The sequence below is a fragment of the Numenius arquata genome, chromosome 30 (assembly GCF_964106895.1).
Source record: "Numenius arquata chromosome 30, bNumArq3.hap1.1, whole genome shotgun sequence".
NCBI lineage: Eukaryota > Metazoa > Chordata > Aves > Charadriiformes > Scolopacidae > Numenius > Numenius arquata.
The window spans coordinates 330147-336146 of NC_133605.1; positions in this window are offsets into that span (position 1 = coordinate 330147).

Here is a 6000-nt window from a genome sequence, read left to right on the forward strand (position 1 = left end):
CCCTCAGTGGGGCTCCTTAAGGCTTCCAGGAAGTTTGGGTTGTGCTTCTGATTTCTTGAGCACTTTCTTCAATCTTCTCTCAGTATCTGAGGTTCATGGACTCAGCAGCACTACCCCATGGGGCTCCTTGAAAACAGAAAGCCTTAACAAGGAATTTATCTCTTTGCAATTTCCTTCAAGCCTTAAACCCTTGTACAGCTACTTGGGGAGCTTTTGTGGTGTAGTTAATGACAATTTTTTCAAAGTGCATCTAATGAAAATGCTTTCTTGATTGTAAAGGATGTATTTTATGAGTGTTCAGTTTCCAGAGGAGGTGATAGAAGCATTCTCCAAGGGATACTGAGGCCGAGTGTCTCCTCAGGAGGTCTGGCCAGGTCAGGAAAAGCAGTCCCGTGATGTCCATCCCTGTATGGATAGCTTTGCTCCTCACCTCCCCAACCCCACCAGGTCTGACCTCGCCCACCTGGGACTGACATCACTGTTCCTTGCATCAGACTTCTCCACTCCAGTCTGGATGTGACAGCTCCATTGCACCATCTCCCACCTGCTCTCCTCAGAAACCTGGCTGCTCACAGCCACAGGGGAATTCTGCCTGTTCTGCAGAAAAGAAAAGTAAAGCACAGTCAGTTTTCATAAACAAGAAAACACTGTGTAATCATACGCAAAGTACAAACTGCCTCTAATGAGGTTGCCTTTCTACAAGGGATAATCTTAGGAGAAATAGTTGAGGTAGGTAGATACACAAAGATAGATATAAACATAATGAAAGAGCTGGCTGAGGAGACAATGAGATTACTGAGAGACAGGCAAGGTTTTACTCCCTGAGGGTGAAAGAGCAGCAGAGGTGAGAGGTACCTGGATGAACAAAGAGCAAAGGGAGGAGAAAACTGGAGAATGATGGAGAGGGCCTTTTCCTAGACAGTCTGCATCTGAAAAGATGACTTTGCAAATGACCATTGTATCAGGACAAGTGTAGAGTATAGGAAAGATTAGAGAAACAAAATGCGCCATATAACAGACAAAATAGTTGTAGTGAAGTCACAAGGGAAGACTGAGATTTCTTTGGAATGTCGCCTTTGGAAGGCGACAGGCTTGGCAGAGCTCTCTTGTGAGTGAGGACAAGCCAATGTTGCCCCCACCTTTGAAAGAGGCCCAGCCCAGGGACCCACAGGCTGTACAAGCTCCCTGGGGTGATTAGTGTGCCATCAATGAGAGTCCTCCTGGGTGACATTTCTGGGCACCGGAAAGAGAACAATGTGTCCAAAAGCAGTCAGCGTGGACTTTCCAAGGGTAAATCAAGCCTCAGTGAGGAAGTGGTGACAGCGGGGAAAGCTCTCGGGTTTCCTGTGTCCATGGAAGTCAGTCAGATGTTGGTACAGTCAGACCAGCTGCAGCTTTCTTGTCCTGCTCCAGGCAGGGTTGCTCAGATGCAGGGCTACTTGACAGGTATCCCCAAACAGCCCTGATCATTTCCTTTGCTTAACCGTTCATTCCCATTGCACTGTTTTCCCACGTCTCAAGTCCCACTCTTTAACCAACTTCATCCTCTCCCTTGCAAAAAGTCAACTCCTCTTCACCATTTCCCCACTGGCGCTGCGTGTCCTCACTTTGCTCCCACCTTTGGTGTTTCTGAGATGGTATCCCAGTGCTTTCTACTTTGATTAGCAACTCCATTACACCAGTACTGTCTTCTTATCTGTAGTGTCCTGCAGCTTCTACAATGATGCTCTTGCTAGCGGCACCCTGACTCAGGATGAACATCAGCACGTGTACTTCCAATGCTTGACCGCTGGAGCTTATGTCCAGAGGGACCTTGACCCACCTGGGGATTTGGCCATCAGAAACCTGAAGGTTTAGAAGAAAGAGGTGCACAACAACTCCATGCAGGAGCACGGGCAGTGACCACACCAGCTAAGGAGTGCCCTGAGGAGAAGGGCTTTTGAGTCATGATGGCTGCCATGATGAGCCAGTGGGCTTTGCATTTCAAAAGGCAAATGGAGAGACTGGAGAGGGTCCAGAGGAGGTCTGACGAGATGCTGAAGTCCCTAAAGCTTGAGCTTTGAGGAGAGTCTGAGGGAACTGGGCGTCTCTAGCTTGCAGAAGGGGAGGCATGGGGTAACCTGTGAAAGAGCCTACCTGGAGAGGTGACAGACCCAAGGTCTCTTCTGCAGTGTCCATGGATATGACAGAGGCAACAGCCACAAACTGCCTCTTGGGAGCTTTAGATAGAGCATTAAGAGACCTTGCAAAGTGGAGCCAGGTCAGTGGAGGGACACCAACGTTGACAGAGCTTGTACTGTGAGAAGAGGCTTACAGAGCTGGGCTTGTTCAGCTTGGAGGAGAGGAGCTCTTGGGGGGAACATGGAGCAGCATTGCACAGTTACCAGGAAGACTGAGCCTGAGTCAAATCCATGGTAGAAGATACAAGGACAAGAGGCAATGGGCTGAGAAAAGGGACGGTCAAGCCACATAAGGAGGAACTTTTTCCAGCATGAGGATAGTCAAGCACTGGAAGCTGTTTCCCAGAGAGCGTGCAACAGCTCTGTCCTGGAAAGGGATCCAGACATGAACAAAGCCCTGACTCTTCAGGTCTGACCCTGTTTTCAATGGGAGGTTGGTCAAGACACCCTCCAATTCCCTTTGAGCCTGAATGATGCTGTCCTCCTGTCCTTCCATCTGCAGGCTGAGATATTTCCCCTCTTGGAGCAGACATTCTGAAAAACCACTCCAAATCTGGAAAGACTCTTCAATGCTCCAAGTACAGTTGGGTTGGGAAAAAAATAAACAACACAATACTATGCTGGATTATTTTTTCACAGAGACAGTTTTAAAGGGTCAAAGTAGATTCAATCCATGAATTCTGACAGTCAAGTTAAAAAGAGGGAGGAAAAAAAGTCAACAAAATCTTTGTCAGTAAAGAAAAACTCCCCCAGCCTGTGGGATGTCCTCATTAGTTGGCCCTCTAGGAACTGGGATCCTTGGGCTTCTTGGTCTTAAGTGGGAGCTCAAATCCTGAACTGGAAGGACAACATTGGCTGCAGGTACACACCGTTTTCTTGACACGACTGTGAGCTCAGACCCAGTGGATGGAGTTTCTCACACAGGTCACGGAGGAGGGCAGGATGTCGGGGAGAGGGGCTCACGCTTCAGTTTCCCAAATCCCATGAGTTTTCCCAAACCATCCTTCTCTTGACCTCTGGCATCCTATTTCTTGAGATGCAAAGCTGGCGGGTCTTCTGTTGATAAAGCATCAGTGATCCTTCCAGTGATTCTGTGATTTCCTTTAGAGTGGCAAAAAATAATAATAATGATGAAAAGAAATGTTAAAGTAACAGTCTACTTCCACAATAGCAAATCTGGACAATGGCAATTAAATTAGTATTTGCCATATAAGGTATGATATCCCATCCTGAAGTACATATTGAAAGTGGTTCAGATGAAGGGTGGTCTTGCAAAAGTCACCCCTTGTGTCCCCGTGTGGCACAGACGCTGCTGGTTTCCCTCTCCAGAGAGTGGCAGAGGCCGGATCACCTTCTCAGAAGAGGCTCCTTGCCAGGGAGCCATGGCCATGGGGGGAGCTCACCTGGTTCTTACTGGCACTTCACTCAACAGCTATTTGGATACATTTGGTGCTTTTCTGGGATGACTATTCCCGCACAGAGGATCATAAAAAGAAGACTGTTTCTTAAGAGATGGTGAAAAAGGCCCTGTTTGGCCAAGAAAGCCCACCATGTGCTCTGGAGGGAGCGAGGAAGATTGTAAAAAGCACTCGGAAAGTCCAAAATGCTCTTCCAAAGGGCGAGTGGCCCTGAGCAGTGGTGATTGGCCACGTGTAAGTCTGTTAGAGAGGGTCAAGCAATGTCAGCGAGAAGCAAGGGGACGGCTGATGGCTTTAGCCAATCCTTACATCCGTGTCTGAAGCCAGCCATGGGAAGCAGTGGATGTTTGTGGGCAGAGGCTGAGGAAGAGGCTTCTCCTGGGACAATGGCAGGAAGGAAGACCCTTCCTCTGCAAACCAGGGGTGATACAGACATTCATCTCTTGTGTGCCTGCCTCAGCCTGGCAGATGGGGAATGCCCACTGCTGGGGGTGGCTGTTCTTAGGAATGCCCCATGGGCTGACAACTTGCTCCTTTCCCCTCCTTCACTGCCCACACTTGGATGGACTTCAGGAAACATCCATGAGCCTGGAGGATGCACAAACCTCCTGGGCTGAGGTCTCAGCACTGCAGGGGCAGAGGAAGGGTTTGTGAGACACATGGGTGTGCAGGGAGAGAGCAGTGTGGGGGGAGCAGTGAGTGTGCTAAAGGCAGGAAGAAGAAATGTCAAAGCAAAGAGGCCAAGTGCATGAAATGCTTGATTTCTACTTGCCAATTCTGCATTAACGCCAAGGAATTTGGGTTACAGGAATGTCTCCAAGTAGAGTCTGCACCATCCAGACCCATGTGGATGGGCTGGCAGAGCCACCCCCAGCAGGGGGATCCCCATTGCCCACGCTGAGGCAGTCCGGATGCAAATATCTGCAGTGCCCACTTGTCACAAGCCTCCAGGCAGAGGGTGACTCATTCCCATGACCCTCGAAGCCTGGATCAGCTCGCTGTGCTTTTGCTGTCCTTCCCTTCATCTGTCAAGCCCATGGGAGCTTTGGCTTTGACATCATCCCTACGTCCTGGGACAAGGTTTCTCAATTCCTCCTTTGCAGCTTCCCTGCTTCCACCTCCTTTGTGCTGCCTCTTTGTCCTGGAGCTCAGTCAGTTCCAACAAGCAGCCTCCTGAGACGGTTGCTTCTTTTCAGGGGGATTTGGAGAGATTATTTTTGTGCCTGGAGGAGGCTGTCCTGTAAGGCCTATCAGATTTTCCATCATCCTTCTGCCTTCAGAGCTGCTTCCCATGGCACCACTCGCATCAGTCTCCCAAGTACATCAAAGTCTTCTTCTCTGGAGTCCACCCATTTTTGCTCTGCTGCTGGCCTTCCTCACTCCTCTTCGGCACCTGGGACCCCACTATTTCCTGGTGACAGCAGCCAGGTTCGTAGCCCTTACCAAAGTTTCCAGATTTCGTGAATATGTATTCATATTCCATGACCCTTCTCCCGAAATGCAAAGTCCCGGTGCGTTGATGACTATTAATGTCATTAGTGTCCATCTTTTCGTTGGAGACGAAGTTTCAGGGGTCCGGCCTGCGTTGATGTCCATTGGGGTTCTGGAGCTCTCTTGACTCGAGTCCAATGGATCCAAGCGGCTTGTTCCTTAATCTTTATGGCTGTGTGAGTGGTCAGCAGTACCTGGAAGGGACCTTCCCACTTTGGCTTCAGTGGTGAATCTGTAAAAGACTTGACATATACATAATCCCCAGGTTCGATCTCGTGTACTGGTCCATCCAGCCCACGAGCTCATGTTCCCAGAACCAGTTTTTCTACCTCCCGGAGTTGTTTTTGTAAATTTATCATGTAATCTGTCAATATTTCATTCCCCAACTCTGTGGATGTCCCGTCTTGTATACTATATGGTCTCCCATACAGTATTTCAAAGGGGCTCAAGCCTTCTTTGGTTCTGGGTTTTGTTCTTATCCTGAGAAGGGCTAATGGTAATGACTGAGGCCAGGCCAAGTTAGCTTCCTGGCCTAGCTTTACAATCTGTGTTTTGATCAAGTGATTCATCTTTTCTACCTGACCACTCGGTCGTGGGTTGTATGGGGTGTGAAGTTGCCAATCTATACCCAATAATCTGCTTACTTTTGAAACAACCTTTGCAGTGAAATGAGATCCTCGGTCCGAGGAAATTACTGCGGGATCAGTTAATACCAATAGGTATCGAAACCCCCCTTTTCTTGGAAGTTCTGAAAAATCAATTTGCCATTGTTGTCCCGGATAGTTTCCCTTCCCTATCTGGCCAAACTGGACAACCTTTGCAGTGAAACGAGATCCTCGGTCCGAGGAAATCACTGCAGGAACCCCAAATCTTGGTATAATTTCTTGCAACAATGATTTAACGACTTCTCT